This window comes from Podarcis liolepis (genome assembly GCF_965112155.1).
Source record: "Podarcis liolepis genome assembly, chromosome: 6".
In the NCBI taxonomy this organism is placed as follows: Eukaryota; Metazoa; Chordata; class Lepidosauria; order Squamata; family Lacertidae; genus Podarcis; species Podarcis liolepis.
The window spans coordinates 68,456,601-68,476,440 of record NC_139559.1 but is presented as its reverse complement, the minus strand read 5'-3'; positions in this window follow the sequence as shown (position 1 = coordinate 68,476,440).

Genomic DNA, 19,840 nt, shown 5'->3' with positions numbered 1-19,840 from the left:
GAAGGACCCGTTCCCTGATGAATGTTGTCACCTTGTATGTTTAAGCACATATAGGGACCTTGAAGTTTCATTAATGATTTGGGGCACAAAGCAAGGTTTTCTAATAAGGTCGTTTAGTGGAAACGATTGCTTCCAAAGCCATTTTTCATTGAGGCATTTTTAAAAGAGATAAGGAGTGTTATAGGATTCTTCATATGTATGTCAGATAAAGCTCAGGAGACCACATTGCTTGACTTGTGCCCCATCTTTCTGCTTACTTTGAAGTTGAGATTATAGTTCCCTTCTGGCATTGGTTCTTTCAGATTTCCTACCACAACTGTTTTAGTAAATGCATATAAATAATCTTAGTTGGTGTTGTATTTTGTTCTATACCCCATCTTGGTCAAATATAAATTTGTTTGCCCACAGAAAGATAAGGATTTAAAAAGTCTAACAATGTCAGTGTCTCATATTTCAACAGTGGGGCAATTAAAAGCTGCATAAGTCTTAATATTTGTTTAGAAGTTTGGGGTTATTTTCATATGCAGGTTGTCTCAAAACCTCATCCTCCAAATGCATACACCTGGACCACATTGGATTTGATTATAAAGGCAGCCACACACAGAGAGGAAGAGAGAAAAGAAGGAACATATTGTTCATGGCTGCCAGTATTTACTGTAGGATTTTTTTTTTTTTTTAAGGATAGTCATAGGAATGTGTAGAAGACCAAGAGGATGGCATGCGAAATTTGCATTCAATAAAGTAGCTTGATGATCTTGTATTTTTCAAATCTGCGAATGTTTTGAAATGGCAGTCATGGAAGGAAGATAATGCATGCAGGGAATAAAATAAAATCATAAAAATGGCACCAAATCATTCTCATAGTCATTAAAAGTCCAAAGAGGGGTTTTTTCCTGAGTGTGTTTTTGCAATGAACCTGAGACTTATGGAATGAAAAAAGTGACCGGGTCCATAATTGGACAGAAATTAAACAGCAATGAATTTATTTGTTTAGGACCCCGATGCTGCGTGCTGAACAGTAGGGGAAAAACTTTCTCCAACCCTTTGTTAATTTGAAAACTTAACTATCAAGACTCATTGATGCAACCCTGTGGGCGGTTAACCTCATTCTGATACTAATTCTACAAGGACAGTTCCCATAGCAACCCGAGGCCACTTCTCATGTGGCAATAATTTTCTGCAATTTCCCCCCCAGAACATTTCTGAGGCAGTTGCACAGCGGCAATTAACCATGACATAATATGAATGTACCAGGCACTAAGCCAGCACATTGCAGTAGGCCACTTCAATAGGACACAGGCATCAAGTCCCACTACTGAATAGAAAAGACCTTCAGAGATTGACTCTGCATCTGTATACATGTCTACTCAGAAGCAAGTCTCACCGTGCTCAATGAAGCTTATTACCCCCTTAGTAAGAGTGCTTTGTTTTGCTGCCCTGGAGTCCATCCATTAGCATGAAAGTTCTACTTTCTGCTTTTTAGGGCGTACGGTGATATGCTTATGCATGTTTTTTTAAAAGTATGCATGCTTTTGATGAACAGAATCAAAGCCTACATTAAATTTACACAAAGCTGCCTGAGTCAGGTAAGTGGTCCATTAGTCAAGTATTGCCCACTTCAGCTAGCAGATGTTCTCCAAGGCTTCAGGCAAAGGCCTCTGTCAGCTCTGTTAGTGAAGGCCATTTTAACTGGAGATGACGGGGCTGGAATTTGTGTCCTTCTGCAAATGCTCTATCACAAAGGGGTGATCCCACCCCTGCCTTGATTACTTAATGTGCCAGGACCCTCCACTATAAGGATAGGTTTTAGTTTAGGGGGAAAGGATGGGTAGGGGGGGTACCTGGATGGTAGACATATACAAAAAATATGTGATGTGGAAAAATTGGATAAGTAGATGTTTTTCAGCCTCTCTCATAATATTTGTTTGGGGTGGAATAGATTTTATTAGGGTTTATAGAGAAAAATACACAAAAGAAGGGAAGAGAAAGGAATAAAAAAAGAGAAAGAGAAAAATTAAGAAAAATAAATAGAAAAGAGGTTAAAGGGGGGGGATAAAATTCAGAAGGTAAGGGACTTGATTCTTCATCTGACCACCATATATAAACAATATTTACTTCATCCACTCCAGTATAATACCCAACAAAGCCACTTTCTATAAACAAACATTATGTTCAGTCTTCAAATCCAAGTATCATTGTTTCATTTTCTTTTTCACGTAAAAAGTCAACATGAGAGGTTTCCAATCTTTAATAAATGTTAACAAGTGCTTTTCTCTGATTAAACATGCCAATTCCACCATCTTGGCTAAGTGTTGGTTTTAACAGCCATTCTTCATGGTTGGTAATAATGGGTCCTTCCATCGTTGTGTATATAAAAGTCTTGCAGCCATAATCATATATGGTAATGGCCTCTCTCATAATATTTGAACTTGGAGGTCATCTAATGAAGCTCCGTGGTAGTAGCATCAGGGCAGACCAGAAAAAGTACATCTTCACTCAAGGCATAGTTAAACGATGAAATTTGCTGCTGCAGGACAGCCACTCGACAGGATCACTGTTTACTCCCCCCAGAATCAGAGACAGCATGCTCTGAATACCAGTTACTGTGGAACGGCAGTAGGAGAGTGCTTGTGGGCTTCTCAGTGACATCTGGCCGGTCACTGTGGAACATGCTGCTGTCCCACATAGGCCTTGCACCAGCAGGGCTCTTCTTATGTTCTTAATCTCAAAATAAATATGCATGCTATTAGAGAGTTTTGTCTGTACCATGAAAACAATCCCCATCTCACCCACTCTGATGAAGGAAATGAACCATCTGGCACCCTACTTACTTCCAAGTAAATATTTTTAGAATGAGGCTGTTAGATATGATAGTTCTGGTATTGAACATTAAGATGACATTCTTTGCAGTTTCACACAGGTTTAGGTTTTTGTGTTGCGGGCATTTTATTTTGAATTCGGGCTGCAATCCATTACAAAACCAAGCTCCTTTTCAAGCCATGTCTTGCACAGTACTGGTACCCTAACCCCCTAAGTCATTGGGATACATAGTGGACAATTTTGAATTATATGGTTTCAGAATCGAAGTGACAATGGGATTTTTAGGCTGCAATTCTATACCTGACTACCCAGAAATCAGTTCCATTGCTCAATTGCAAGGTCTTTACAACTTTACAACTCTTAAAACTTTACAAATTGTTAGAACAACAAATGAAGGTTCATAAGAAAACTGCATAGCAAGGCTGTATATTTACTTGGGGGGAGGAAGTCAATGATGGTTTAATTGAAGCAGAATGTTTTATTTTGTGTCTTACGTCCCCACTATCAAGCAAATGTCGGCTTGTGGTTATTAGCTCCTGAACCTTACACAGGAAACATGATAAATGCCATAATGCCTGCCCTCTCTATGAACACTCAAGCATTGCCCTTTACTTTGAACTTCTCCTTCCCGCTTGCTGTTCATTAAAAACACAGTATTGATAATTACATAAATTTATTATCCTATTATTATTCAGAGATTTTTTAAAAACAAAAACAAAATAATCATTATAGCAAATATATTTCACCCTTAGATTTAGCTTTTTCCATTTCTTTTTCTTTACTCCATGCATATAAATTGGAAAGTTAATGCCCATGCCTTCAGTTTGGGCATCTAACTTCAAGCACCAAATGAGGGGGGGGGGGGATGCAGCGTTTCTGCTTATTTTCTTTTAAAGTTCAAGTAATATGTGTTTTTTTATATTAAAAAACAACTTTTGTTTCATCAAAATAACTGAAGTGCATCCAGTCACCTGTCCTGAACCACATCTGGCTGCAAGTCCAACTGGTGTACACGATTCCATGGCAAATACTAGCTCATAGGCTAACAGGTCCAAAGACCAGTCAGACCAGGTATCTGCTTCTGCTGCTGATCCAGGAATCTGCAGGTCACTCTCACACAAACACAATCCCAAAGAGCTCCCTGGAAGGAGCCTCCAATCCAGGGGTTATTGGATCATTGTTGCCAACTTACATAGCTTGCCGTTTGTATAGGTATCCGTTAACATATTAGCCCCTAATGGGCAAAACCATGGTGCTTCTCACTTCAGCATCCATCCTGAGGTGTGGCAGCAAGGAATCCCTCATGGCATTGCTGTATGGAAGTATCTTGATAGATCTCTGTAATCAAGCACCAGAACTGATCGTTCCGGCATTTTGTGCATCTTTCTTTGGAATCCCTGCAACGGGGTCCTTTGGGGCATCAGTTAAACCTTTCCCACTGGTATGTATTTGCCCCCCAGGACAAAACACCTGTGCAGCATCCTGACAAGAGTGCAAATTGCCCCTCCTAATCTACTTGAATATTGCAATAGTGGGCAGGGAGTGGCAACTCCCTTCTCAGATGATGAGTAGGGATAAATTGAGGAGGGGGTGCATTTGTGCGTTGTGTTTGAACTGACCAAACCCACTCCTGCCCATCTATCCACTAACCCCTCTAGCCACTAGATCACAATGACTCTCAGTGCTTACACAGGACAAATACTACAACACAGGTAATTTTTATCCTGAATTCATCTTTCCATGTTTCCTGTCCTGCTGTGTAATGCCACTTTGTTCTCTTAAATATTCATCCCTCCTTTTTAGATAGTGGCCCTCTCTTGTCTTCTGTGGGATATTACTACAGCTAAAGCCCTTGTTGGGATCTGTCCACAGTGCATTTCCATTTCCATCAATAACATGATTGTTCTACAGTGGTACCTCAGGTTAAGAACTTAATTCGTTCTGGAGGTCTGTTCTTAACCTGAAACTTTTCTTAACCTGAGGTACTACTTTAACTAATGGGGCCTCCCGCTGCCGCCTCACCACCGCTGCACGATTTCTGTTCTCATCCTGAAGCTAAGTTCCTAACCTGAGGTACTATTTCTGGGTTAGTGGAGTCTGTAACCTGAAGGGTCTGTAACCCGAGGTACCACTGTACATTGATTAGCAAAAGTCACAGTGAAAATGGTGGAAAGCACAGAGAGCTGCTTGCCATTTTATTGTTCAATGATTTCCAATTTTTGCTCTAATTTTCTAGTTCCAGAGCTCATCAGTCGTCATACAATCCCAATTTGATTTGGGGCAACTAATAAGCAGCTGTGATAAATGAAACCTTTTTCATCATACATATATGTAAACAAAGTTACAGGGCCTGGACACTGACTAAACAGAAAGCACAACTAATCATTAGAACTCTGTGATTCACTTGCTTTTTTGTTAATACCTTGGTTTAGTTGTGTAACGTGGTGTCTCCAGGGGGGAAATAAAGTGGCACTATGTTTCAAATGTCACTTAAAGCCATTCTGTTCAGTAACCAATCTCATTCATATTTTTGGTTTGTTTGCCTACACAACCAATGAAATTAAACAAGATTATCAATTGTTTTGTAGAATCACAAAGTTGGTTCATACAAAACTGTCCCAGCTTTACCAGGCGAATGCCTCCAAATTTAAATGAAATGCTTCTCCAGGACCCAGAGCCTTGCGTGTGTTTGATGATTATTTCAACCTCTCACTTCCGCAGGATTCCCGATTCATTTATTTGCACACACAAGCACTGAAAAAAACAGACAAGCCTTTGCAATGAGAAAGAAGAAGGGCCTGTGGATCCATGGGGTTCAACCATTTAATTTTATGTTTTATACAATGATCTTGAAGGGATGCGGGTGGCGCTGTGGGTTAAACCACAGAGCCTAGGACTTGCCAATCAGAAGGTCAGCGGTTCGAATCCCCGCGACAGGGTGAGCTCCCGTTGCTCGGTCCCTGCTCCTGCCAACCTAGCAGTTCGAAAGGGAATAGAGGTCTCCTAACAAGTCTCAGCACCTTTAAAAAACTGCAGTTCCCAGGATTCCGGGGGGGGGGGGGAGAACCATGATAAAATTGTATGAGACAGCTTTGATTGTGTGCAGATTGGGGCCTGATATTCAGTGTGTTTTGGGTAGTGTCACTTATATTCAGAAATCAACTACAATTCTACAAAAAATAATAATACTAATCATCTGAAAAGGAGAGTAATAAAACTCAAAACCAATTGTGCTTCAGTTGTCTCTAGAGTATTTCTTCAGTAAACTGTTTCATAACATATATTGAGATTTCACTTTCTGGTTGCCTCCATTTTGATGCCCCTCTTTTACTTCCTCTTGCTTTTTTTGGACCGTCAGTAGTGTAAGCATACGATACTTGCCAAATGAGTGAGCATATGCTTGCCAAAAGTGATTTCAATAATTTGGTCCCTTGATCCAAATTTCTGGCATCAGCATGTCAGGATGCACGAAACTGTCATCGTATCTCTGCAACGTTTCTGTAACATGTTTCTGAGGCAATTAGAAGGCCTATTTTAATCAACCATTTGCTTACTGAGTCACTAAGCCTTTGGTCTGGGCCACTTATACCTATGAGCCTCACTGACATATTTAGACAGTAAAGCTTTCCTGGCTTGCTTCCAAATATTCCCATCTGAACCCCACTAAAGTCAAATGAACTCTTCCAAGGCTAATCCCAAAATGGCAGGTCGTGGCCTAACATTGTAACTTTCGCGCCACTTGCTCTAGAGTAGCAGCTGTGATTATCATTGGGATAAGTATGGAGAATTGTGGTCTTATTGGCTTCACTGTTACATTTCCTCCTAACCTTCCCTGTATAGAAATGCTTCTCTCCCCCCCCCCGCCCCCACCACTTGTTATGGCAGAAGAAGGAAACTGCCTATTACAGAAGGATTGTTGAAACCGAGTAGATATAAAATGCTGTCAGAGACACATAGTAAAGACCCTGAAAATAGAGAAAAGTCTTGTTTTGTTTTCTCAACTTGCTCTATTGAAGTCATCTGAGGTGCTAGTAGGAACAACAGCAGCTAAAAGATTCTCATATCAAATAGTGAGTTTTAAATGGATTCTATCCTTTTATATAAACGAAGTCCCCCCCCCCCACCCTTAGAGCTAAAAGTTAGTTGAAGCAAACAGAAAACTTTACACCGGGAGGGGAAATTGTTTACTGAAAATGGATAGATGCATTAAAGTATATTTTCTCGCTGGCTATATTTTATTGTATAATTCATTTAATAGCTGTCGTTTCTTGTCCTACTTTTCAGGAGAATCTCTTCACAAAGCAGGGATGATAACAATACAAAACACAATGTCAAATGTTAAAATTTGATGCTGAAAGCTCTCCCACCCACACCCACCTTTGCAGGTTGTATACCACTCCTTTCTCAAGGTACGCATCCAATCCTAGACTACAGCCCCCAAAATCTCACCGCACTATGTAGAATTTCATAGTGCTGATTTTGCAATGCCAGTAACGACTGGTAGGGATGGACAGTGCCATTCACCTGGCCTCCCCATCAGTGAAGATGTTGCCACTTAACATGAGGCAGAAGAGGAGGATCAGAGTTGTGGGAGCATACCAGTGGGTACCTCCTGTAGGAGGGGCCACACCTACAGGGACCCTTCAGCATATTTCTAATGCAACTACCCTAGAAAAATGTCTGATTGAAGTGGAGTTAAGGTGACATGCAACCATGGCTCCTTAAAAAGGAGGGGGAAGGGTTACATGGGACCTGCTTTATATATATAAAAAGCTCTCCAGATTAATCACCAGCATGTCTGGACACAGCTGGAAATGTTCCCCATTTTGAATTCTGGAGACCTGGTGTCAGTCAGCATGCAACAGATGGAAGCTGTGCATCTCCCAAGTGAGCAATCCCAGACACTTTGGGGCTACATCCAGACTGCGTGTCCATAGTGCTATGGGTCTGAGGGCAGGAAAGGGTCCTCTGAAAATTCCTGGGTGATTGGTTCTCCTCGTAGTTTCTCAAATTAGTAAATGTGGGGTTTGATCAAGGGGTTTAGCAAAGCCTTTAAGAAGAAGAAGAAAAGTAAGTCAAGCCAGCTTCCTCAAGAGCTTGTCTTGGAGTGGTGGCGCCAAAGAACAAAGGCAGGTGATGGCAGAGTCATTACCCTGACAAAAGGTGAGACATTTGGCGTCAGACAAGAAGGTTCCTCCCTCAGCTGTGTGTGTATGTGTGTGTGAATTAGCAAAAGACAAGAGCAGTGTTGGGAGGGGGAGGTTGCCAGGGTAACAGGGGGTGCGATGCCGCCACAAAAATAACTGTGTCCTTTCAAACTGAGGTTTTTGAGCGAGGGTTTGGGGGAAGGATAAAAGGAACGGTCAGCTGGCTAGGAGAGGCTGAACCAAAAGACTGGGGGAAGCGTGAGTGGCTGCTGCTTGATGAAGCTATGAGAGGGGCAACAAGAAACACCCTTGGGGTGTAACGTTCTGCATTCCCTTCATCAAAACCCAGGTTGAAAATATGTGTAAAATAAAACATATTCCTCAAAGGCACTCGTTTCCACTGTGCCTCAGTCCAAAGGACATGGTTAAGTGTCATGACCCCTGGACCCTTGCTACCACTCGGCAGAGATTGGGGTGGCCTGTAACAAGATATATGTCCAACTACTTAAAAGCACCCCATGATCAGTAGGAGGAGGATCTGAGTGAACGTCATTGGATAACTGAAGAGCTGAGCTGAAATTTCTCAGAAAACATTTGTTGACAAAATTCCTGAGGTGGATCTCTCCCCCCCCCCTGCATTCTCCCCATCCTGTTAAAAGAAGCTGCTTTGCAGAGTTTTCTCCAATTATCATATTATCCACCATTTATTTTGGCTGCCGCCCTTTCCCCCATGTAGAATGAGCCTAGATCAGGGCCTAGATCTCTGTCCACAAATAGAGAATTTCAAGAGGCCAAGGAGTACAGTTCTGGTTAACTCTGACTTGTAAGCATAGGTGCCAACTCCTAGGAGCTGAGGCACTTTGGCCTCCCCCCAATGTTTTCTTAGGGGGTTGGGACCCCCATTGTGGCTCAGTGGGTGGCAGAGTGTGGCTCCGTGGGTCCTGTTGCTGCTGCTGCCACTGGCTGGAGGCAGTTTTCCCCAACTTTCCAATGTGTGGCAAGGGGAGGCGAGGATGGGGTCCACTGGCCGCTGGGGCCGTGCTGCCACTGTGTTCAACTCTGCCCCATGACTCCGCATAAAGTCATGTGATGCCCTGCATGTGACACCAGGATGTCGTGTCGGGCCTCCACAATGTTTTTGAGAAGCTGGCACCTCCGCTTGTAATTGCTCCTTTTTTTAAATAAAAAGAAGTCTACTGATTCTGGACACTGTAGAAATGTATACCCTCCAAGAATACTCCTCCTGCTCAAGAAATCATGAAGACTGGTAGAATTTAAGAGCTATAGATTTTATATCAAGGGCAGGAAAGTGTTTCCTTTCATTACATTTACAATAAGAAATTAACCTCCAGGGTATCTACTTAATTTCATAATATATAGACTGGAACGCTAATAATGTGAGTCTCCTAAAATGCAATACGGAAGCAACTGACCCATTGCTCCTATGGGAGTTTTCTGGAAAATGTATCACCAAAAAAAAAGTAAAACAAAGAAGATTTCGAGTTAACAAGCACCAACGTGTCACTAGCTCCAGTGCCCCGTGTGATTGGGAGCTCACAAAGGCGAGTGTTGGTAATTCTAGTGCTGTTAGAGTTCATTGGCAGGACTCTCTCTATAGCACTTTGTTGGTATAATAAAGGGGCAAGATAAATCAACAAGGCAAACCCTTTTAGCATAGAGTCCTAAGTCTGAAAACAAGGGGGATTTTATTCACACCCAGTGGTTATGTAAAACAATCGAGAAACTTTGAGAAATGGCAACAGATATAATAAAGGGCACGTCTAAAAATCAAATGAACATCAGTGCCAAAACTTTGCCTGTTAAAGTGTGTTAAACTTATTATAAACCTCCCAACTATCTATGTGCCAATTATGTATTGACTGTTTGCAGCTGGAATCAAATGAGCTAGATTCTAGAAAGTAAGTAAAACCAGGCTAGGCGAAGAAGGTTTGGGATTTGTTATCACTGGTTAAACTGACATCTTATCAAAAATAAGAGTGCTTTAGAGAGATGAGGGTGGGAGGATTCTGTGTTGGAACTATCACCGCCTTCTAACCTCCAACTGACTTGCTGCAATGGGAGGAAGGGAAGAGAAACACAATTTCCCTACCTTTTCATTCTATTATTTCTAGAAGGTCCATGGGATGCCATTTACTTTGCCAGTTCCTGGCCTGGTGTAGTTGAAGGTTGTAGTTTGGACATTATTAGTGGAACATGGAGACTTAAGATCCTGCCCCCCAATATCTCCTAACATGCCCTTATTTGGACCACCAGCAGCAGCAGGACAATGACCAGTAATGACAACTGTGGCATGGACATTGCTAAAGGAACCCACCTTGGGCTAAATAGTTTGTGACAGCTGTAAATATCCTAGTTTCAAGGAAAGTGACTGAGAGGGTGGTGTCAGGGAAATTGCAGGATCAAATCAGCGTTGGTGGCCCTGTGGGATTGCCTTTATTGAGGAGTGTGCCTTTGCTTTTCCTCCTAGATCTCACTGTGCCTTTTGATGCCATCAACCATGGAATCCACCTGGACCAGCACTGTAAGATAGGTATCAAGAACATCCATTCCATAGCCTTGAGGGATCTCTCTTCAGTTATCCTGCTGCCAATGCTATTTAACCTCATATGAAGTTGCTGGGGGCAGTCATTTGGGGATTTGGAACATGATGTCATCAATATGCTGGTGACGCCCGATTCTGTTTCTCCATAACATCTGAACCAGTTGTAGCTGTGCAGGAACTGGACTGGAGCCCGGGCACAGTGGTAGGCTGGACGAAGGCCAATAAACTGAGCTTGAATCCTAATAAAACAGAAACCCAAACGAACACAAAGCGTGCTTTGCTCCTTGCTTACATCCTTTATCAATGATGGCTTCTCCACAGGAATAAGTAGTTCTTATCCCATATACAGTGATGAATCATTTACGCATCTTCCTTAGTACCGTAACTAACAGGCACACACGAAAACGAGTATTTTAAGGCTATTTACAAGGATGAGGTGAAGTGTTACCTGCCGAAAGACAAAGGTGAAGAAGAGGTTCTAGTCCCAAATAAGAAGGTGCTTTAATATGGTTTGAGTGGTTTGCTTTAAGTATAGAAAGTGAGCTTATTCTACCCTTGTAGAGGTAGGCTTAAGTAATAAAGGCATGGGTAAATAAAAATGTCTTAGCCTGGGGCTTAAACTGACAGTGACAATGTCTAACCACGTTTCCCCAGAAAAAAGAAGAGTTTGGATTTGATATCCCGCCTTTCACTCTCCTTCAGGAGTCTCAAAGCGGATAACATTCTCCTTTCCCTTCCTCCCCCCCAACAAACACTCTGTGAGGTGAGTGGGGCTGAGAGACTTCAAAGAAGTATGACTGGCCCAAGGTCACCCAGCAGCTGCATGTGGAGGAGCAGAGACGCAAACCCGGTTCCCCAGATTACGAGACTACCGCTCTTAACCACTACACCACAAAGGCCATTCCACAAGCAGGGCGAGGGTGGGGCACTGAAATTGGCCACATTCTTGTGTCGCCAACCTCTGAAGAGGCATGCAGAAAAGGGGCTCTGATGAAAAAGTTTTTGCCTGGTACCTAAAAATGGATAAAGACGGTGGCAGGCAAGCCTCCCTGGGGAAAGAGCATCCCATAAGCAGGGAGCCATCACTATAAAGGCCCTTTCTTGTGTTGCCAACCTCTGAATCTCCTCCAGAGGAGGGAATATGGAGAAGGGCCTCAGATGACAATGACAGGTTCCAGGGTCAGTTTGTGTGGGGAGAGCTAGCCCTTGAGATATTGGGGTTCTGAGCCGCATAAGGCTTTACAAGTCAAAACAAAGCACTTTGAACTGAGCCCAGAAATGAATTGGCAGCCAGAGGCCATTGGGCCAGTGTTTGGTCTGTGTTTTGTACATTTGTAAGATGGGAAATATATTTTTTTAAAAAAAATGAAGAAGTAGTTAGGAAAGAAAGGATTGGGGAAACAAATGCAGTACATATTTGTTTATCTCAGCATCCATCTGGGCTCAGGAAGCATGTGCCAAGCTTCCTGTATTACCTTACCCTTTTATGCACTGCATTCTTGCCAGTAAGCAAACACCTTCAGTCTCTATAAATAAAAGAACAGCGAAGGATCCACTGTCCTTCCATTCCCGAAAATACTTATGGAATCAAATTCATAGGAACAGTCTGGATCTGAGACATTACTGCTTTACAGGTGATGGAACTGCCATTCGAAAAAGGGGTGCCAAATCCATTCCTTCGTCAGTCAACTAAGGAAAAGCTGATGATCTAAACAGATCCCCTTTCTGGCTTGTTTGGATTGACCGCAGTGGGGTAGTTTTGGGATGCACGGCGTGTTATTTATAAAGCTACAGAGGCACTCCATCTTCTACACAAAAGTCAGCTATTTACAACTCAACTGTGCAAGACCCCTTTGGAGATCTGCTGGAGCAGATGTCAAGAAGAAGCTGCCTGAGAAATGTTGAAAATGAGAAGCGCTAGAGATGGCTTCGGGGAGCAATGCATCACACAAAGCCTAGGAGAGATAAGGTCAGAGAGTCCCCGTGTATGGCTAGAGAAGCCATCCGACGTGTCAGGAAGACATTAGCTAGACGCAGAGCAACTGTAGGGGAACTCTTAAGAAAGGGTCAAAGGATCAGGTGAAAAGACGACAGACAAGAGCCATGGGATGCTGGAAGAAGTACAAAAGAAGCAGGAAATGAAACAGATATTATTCAAAATGAGAAAATCTTGCCTGGCTTCAGCAAGGAGCCTCTCAGACATTTAAAGCAGCCAGGCTGAACAGCAATACAACTTGCTCGATATGAAAGATCTTGCATTTTTTCCACCATTCTATAACCCAGGGGCATCATTCTTGAGCAATCTGTGGACCAGATTGTCAGCCCTTTCTGTCAACTTAGTTTAACAGATTCCATGGAAAACACCAGATTCTGTATCCTTTACAATCTACCCCTGTATCTTATGCCTGTAGACAAGGTTTCTAGTCTATGTACGCTGCCTGTGGAACAGGGTCAGCTCTAGGATTTGGTGGGCCCTTAGGCAAGATACTATCCATGGGGCCTCTCCCCTCAGAGAACAAAGCAATTCCAGGAGATTCGTGGCATTGCGTCCCCTGCTGCGCTCTACACGAAAGGGCTTCCCATGATCTTCTTTTTTCAACGTGAATTTACTCTATGTGCAAAGGTCTCCAAAATGATTCTCATATCTTTCCCTCCATCACTAGCATTAAAAGACATTTTACTGCCCCTGTATCCTTCTGGATACCTTTCACCCCATACCACACAGCCAAGTTATATAACACGCCAAAAAAGATTAGGCCACATTCCCATCGAAAGGGTACATTTTTTTAAGTGGTCCACATATCAGTTAAACTCATGTAATATGTTCTGCCATGGTCCAGTTCAATACATTATTACTTCTTCTTCTTTTTAAAGAGCTAATTTAATGTCTGAATACTTTGGGAATGGAGAACCTGTGGTCCTCAATACGTTGCTCCTCTCATCTCTAACCATTGGCCATGCTGGCTGGGGCTAACAGGAGTTTGAGTTTGGTAGCATCTGAAAGGCTACCTGTTCTCCATCCCCATTGCAGTAGCAGAGGTCTTGGACAGGACTTTTTCAAAACTTTATATTTGAGATAAATCCAATTGCAGTGATGACTCTTTCTAGCTCCTTGGAGAAGTCCATAAAATAGATAACCAGAGAGCAACATAATAAGTGTTTAAAACAGATTCCCATCGCTAGTATTATTTGTATTTAGGGTACATGGTAGCACTTATGAGAGATGCAAACAATGAACTGGAAGACAATAAGAAGTAGAAATGTTGTTATCCCCAAAGCGACTCAGACCACCAGAAAAGAGAAAATGAGAGTTTTTTGCAAGCTCTGTTCCTTGGCAATATACGTGACTCCACAGATCTTTCAAGAGGCCCATTGACAGAAAGGTTTTTGAAAAGTGAACAGAACTATGAATGAACGCATCTGCTGGCAAGATAAGATATGTATCTGAACATTCATTCATTCATTCATTCAGGTCCTGTGGGGGTAGAGACTTACAAGAGTCTTGTGAAATGAAATTATTTAGCTCAGGACAAGTCTGTCATTTAATCAGTTGTTAATGAGGAGATTTATGAAGTCTGGACATATTAAGTGTGATTCTAGGACATATGTGAAAACACACAACCAAATCCCATTTGTAGGATTTTCTTTTCAAAATCACTTCTTGGTCTTGTAAAGCAGATGGCAGCATTGACCGAAAGACTCCAAAATAGGTAACTGTGGGATCCTTAAATCTCAGTAGGGTCCTAGAGTGCTGGGGTATTCCGTGGCAAGCATATGGAACCAAAAGAAATTTATCAACAGCTATTAGTCATAGTAATTAAATGGACCCTTCCTGTTCAGAGGCCATACATCTCTGATGCCAGATACTGATGGCAGACAACAGTAGGAATTGTTGTCAACCTTATGCAGGCATCTGATATGAGTTTCTCAGATGCATCCACATGGTCACAAATGGGCACACAAACACACACAAATTGGGGTTTAACTAAGTGGTGCCATTTGGGAAGGACTTTGGGGGCAGACATCCAGGGTCCCACTCTGAGCCACTCTGAAGGCCACCCAGAGCAGCAGGCCTAGGTCACCCACATGCTGAAGCAAGCAAAGCAGAGATGCGAGACCTTGCGAGCCTCATTTCACCCACCAGATCTCCCAATTTGGCCCATAAGCTTGGACTACTGCAATGTGCTCTACGTGGGGCTACTTTTGAAGTTGACCTGGAAACTGCAATTAATCCAGAATGCGGCAGCTAAACTGGTGACTGGGAGTGGCCGCCGGGACCACATAACACCGGTCCTGAGAGATCTACATTGGCTCCCAGTACGTTTCTGAGCACAATTCAAAGTGTTGGTGCTGACCTCTAAAGCCCTAAATGGCCTCGGTCCTGTATACCTGAAGGAGCGTCTCCACCCCCATCATTCAGCCTGGACACTGAGATCCAGTGCCGAGGGCCTTCTGGCAGTTCCCTCCTTGCGAGAAGTGGGGTTACGAGGAACCAGACAGAGGGCCTTCTCAGTAGTGGCACCCGCCCTGTGGAACGCCCTCCCATCAGATGTCAAGGAAATAAGCAGCTATCCTATTTTTAAAAGACATCTGAAGGCAGCCCTGTTCAGGGACGTTTTTAATATTTAATGCTGAATTGTTTTTAACACTCGATTGACAGCCGCCCAGAGTGGCTGGGGAAACTCAGCCAGATGGGCGGGGTATAAATAATAAATTATTATTATTATTATTATTATTATTATTATTATTATTATTATTATTATTATTATTATTATATAAGGCTATTTTGCCCACCTGCCCTACATCTAGAAGAGATGGAACCCTCTAAGATCATTTGAAGGGAAATAATACACATTAGCCATGTAAGGAGCAACCACTGTGAAGACCATTAATCCTGAGTCATCTAAGTGCACCTCTGAACTATCTTTCTGAAAACAATGTTTTGGTATTTCCAAGCCATTTCCATCACTCATAATGATATCATCGGCTCAGGGCCACAACACCTCAAGGACCACCTCTCCGCCTATAAACAGACTGTGGACTCTGTGTTCATACATAATCTGAGGCCTTTCTTCATGTGTCTCTTCTACGAGAGGTCCAGAGGGTGGCAACGCGAGAATGGACCTTCTCCATAGCGGCTCCCCATTTGTGGAATGCTCTCCCCAGGGAGGTTTGTCTGCTGTCTTCACTATATATCTTTAGGAGCCTGGTGAAAACTTTCCTCTTCAATCAGGACTTGGGCTGGTTAATATTTTACAGCCTTTGAAATGTGTTTGTGGGATGGGAGGTGTTACTGTTTTGTTGTTTTTAATTTAACTATTTGTGCTTTTACCTTGTATTTTATCTTGTGAACCACCCTGAGATCTTAGGAGGAAGGGCGGTATATAAGTAAAAAATAATAATAATCATTGGACACAGAGTCAGGTCCAAATCCCTTTTCCGAACCTTATGAGCAGCTATCCCTCCATGCAGTTCTGAGTGCAACCTCCTTAAATGGCTTCACTTCCAGTGACACTGGTGGAGGCAGATGCAGCTGTTTTACTCCTCCTCCCATTATCTATCTGTAATAGCTGTGATGAGGGCTTGGCAGTGGCAGAGTTGACAGCAACTCAGGTGTTAGAATTAGCAGGAGAGACCTAACTTATACCTCGCCCTCTGCAGCCCTCCATTTGCCTCCGCCATGTAACAGAAAGTGGAAAGGAAAAGTCAAGTGGGGTGTCTTTTCTCTGGTTCAGGAATCCCAAGCATCATAACGCTTGCCTTGGGTCTCAGGAACACAGTGAAAGTTTATATATTCTAAGCCAAGGAACAAGGAACTTCTATGACATCTCAATTGGAAACCATTGGGAACACAGTGCTGAGGAAGATGGTGTCTTCTTATGAAGAGTGAGTAACTTTAAATCAAGTGGGCCAAACACTTCTGAATGTTATCCTCAGTTTGGAAACTAAACAAAAATACTTGGATAGAAAGTTAGTTGTTCTACGTCATGTGCTACCACCCACTGAGATCTGGCAAGTAAGCTGATGTTAAACCACTGAAAGCAGAATCTTGTGAATTTATTGGCACTAACAAGCCAAGGTCATCATACTCAACCAGTACTTCTGCTATTTTACATTATGTTTGCTCACTTTTCTCTATACTGATTAATTGTTAAGAGAAATGACCCTATTTTGATCTGAAGAACTACCAGCTCCCATATGAACCTGCCCACTCCCTTGGGACTGTAATCAGAATCTGTACTGCAGGTACTACCATATTCAAAGGTGAACCAGGTAAGAACTGGAAAGGGAGCCTTTGTGGTAGCAGCTTTGCGACTGCTCAAGAGATGCTCAACTGGCACATACTTTATGAATGTTCTGGTGCCCATGAATATAATTTTGTTCTCTGCACTTGTTAATGGATGACTGGCTTCAACCTTGTTGTTCTGCTTTGATTGCTTCTAGCTTGGATAGCTCAGTGGACAGAGGGTGCTTCTAAGAAAAGTTGAAAGATCATCTGGAACACAGTGAGCAATGGCACTGGGGTCTGTAGGAGAAAGTGGAAATTTAAAAAGAAAAGAAAAATCACCTCCACTCTTCCTTCAACAGGAGCCTCTGTTAGATCTCTGTCTCTTCTGTTCTAAAAAAGAGCCTTTCTGTTTGCTGAATGGCAAGTCTGGATCCAGCCAATTTACCTATATTTTCTAAATGAAGAGGCAGTTCTATATATACACACATTAATAAGACTATTCAACTGCTGAATTTGCAGTTGGGTCTTATTGCATTTTATCTGTTTTCTTGTTGGCAATAGTAACTATGTATGACTCCCACTCTGGAATAGTTAACCTGAAATCTGTCAACAGTATCTTCTGTTGCCAAGTTTGGATCAGGGGGGAAAATTGGTGAGCACCCAGCATGGTGCATGTCAGCAGGCCCGTAAAATATGCCTGGCATTGCGCTGTACGAACTCAGATTGAGTCATTGCAAATTCACATTGACTGCAGAGAAAGAGAAACAAATGCTAGATGGTAGCAAGGGCAGTAAATATTATCACCTCAAATAAAATCATTCCAATCTGCAGAGCTTTTGATCATCTCCTTCCAAAAGATAAAAGCCAAATGAGACATCAGTCATCACTTCCTAGCTTTCATTGGAAGAATGTGAAAACCACACAGGAGCAGCTGCCTGCCATAACTTGGGCTGAGCTTTGCCAAATAATAAGAACAACAAGCGAAGCTACTTAATTTCTCCACTCTGATACTGAACACGTCTGCTTAGACGTCCCATTGATTCCAATGAACAATACTTTCAAATTCAGCTGATCCTCTGTGAATTTTCATTGGCAGCTGAGAACAGCAACGTGCAGAAGTGATGTTGCAATGATCTGTAAATTACCCGGTTTGGTGTACAAACTTGGCTGGGCCAGAATGTTCAGTTCCATTGTGAATACTGATGGGTTTATGCCACATCCTTCCCCAGTTTTGATTCAGAATTGTATTTGGCAATCGGAACTGTTTAAAAACAAATGCACGCTGAAAAAAAGGTTGGTTAATTCAGACCCCATCACACTACTGATCAGCAGTGGCTGGTAACATTTTGACTGGGTAGGACTGCATTTTTTAAAAAAACAACAACAACAATTTTTATTAAAGATTTTCTTGAATTACAAAAGAATGTTCAAGCTTGCTGTTTTCATCACAGTAGGACTTGTGCAGCACTTATTTAAGGAAGTGTGTCATTACACATGTGCAGAGCGCCATTGTCTTCTCACACAAAAAATCACGTATTCTCTGCACAACTATGGAAAGGGGAAGAGCTTCTGTGTAAGAGGAACCAAGTACCATTTTCAGAAAAGATTGACTCCATGCTTCTTATTTAGGAATTAAGCCACAGCATGACATAAGTTTTTGAACTCATGAATTTTGAATTCATGTCATTCATGTATTGCCGTGGTTATCTCACTCTGAGAACAGGATGATGAGCTACTGGCTTGATCCAACAGGCTCTCCCGGTGTGATTAGCACTTGGCTAAAATGACTGCTTAGGGACGTGGGTGGCGCTGTGGGTTAAACCACAGAACCTAGGATTTGCCGATCAGAAGGACAGCGGTTCGAATCCCCACGACGGGGTGAGCTCCCGTTGTTCGGTCCCAGCTTCTGCCAACCTAGCAGTTTGAAAGCACGTCAAAGTGCAAGCAGATAAATAGGTACCGCTCTGGCGGGAAGGTAAACGGCGTTTCCGTGCGCTGCTCTGGTTCGCCAGAAGTGGCTTAGTCATGCTGGCCACATGACCCGGAAGCTGTCTGCGGACAAACGCTGGCTCCCTCGGCCAATAAAGCGAGATGAGCGCCGCAACCCCAGAGTCGGTCATGACTGGACCTAATGGTCAGGGGTCCCTTTACCTTTACCTTAAAATGACTGCTCAGTACAAGCAGGGAGGCCCAGTGGAGCTACTTAGACCTTCAAGTTGGAGTTTAGCACCCCTGCCCAAAAGAATTTCTAGTCACAGTGACCTCTGAAGACAACTCCTGCAGTTTATAGGGTACTGACAAGAAAAAACACACAGCAGTTTATTAAGCCAACTCATGAAGGAGGAAAAGGCCTTAAATACAACCTATTTCAATGAGTTTGTTAATTTCCTATCTTTCTTGTTTTGTTTCTAAAGTAATAGATTTTCTGACACCAGTGCACGAGTGACCAGCATGACTAATCCACGTGCCATTGTGCTACCACTGTGGAAATAGCTGTTTATATCTCCGATATTCTATCCCCCAATGAATTATCATTAGGGGCTCTTATGTTCCTCTTAGCATTTCCAGGCATTTGTTCTACTCAGCAGAAACACTCTGCTGAATAATGGCAAAATATTTCTTATCACTCTTTTCAACAGTTCCCCTTCTTTACCTGTTTTCAACTTTATCTTTTCCTCCTTGCTGTTGAAGGGCAAAGCTAGGAGGAGAGCTTTATACTGTATAGCTAGAGAATTTCAGAAGCTGTAATTGGAAAGGGAATCCATATAAGTTGAATACTTGTGGAGTTATATCAAAAGAGGGAAGAGAAAAAATATGTTGAAATTAATTTCTGGGGCTATGTGGATTTTCATATCTCGGGAGTATAGATTTTCCCCTTTTAGATCACTGCCTGTCCCTGCAGTTAAGGGGGAGCGTATCTGCCTCTCCTACCCTGAGGCCAGAAAGGAGATGACATGGAGATCTTCTACTTGCAGGATCACTACCAAATGGTAGTACTAGGAGACTGTTGTTTGCCTCCATGGTTTTTGGGCTGTAGAGTCCCACAAGCATCCATTCTGTCGTCTGCTCAATTTAACGTCT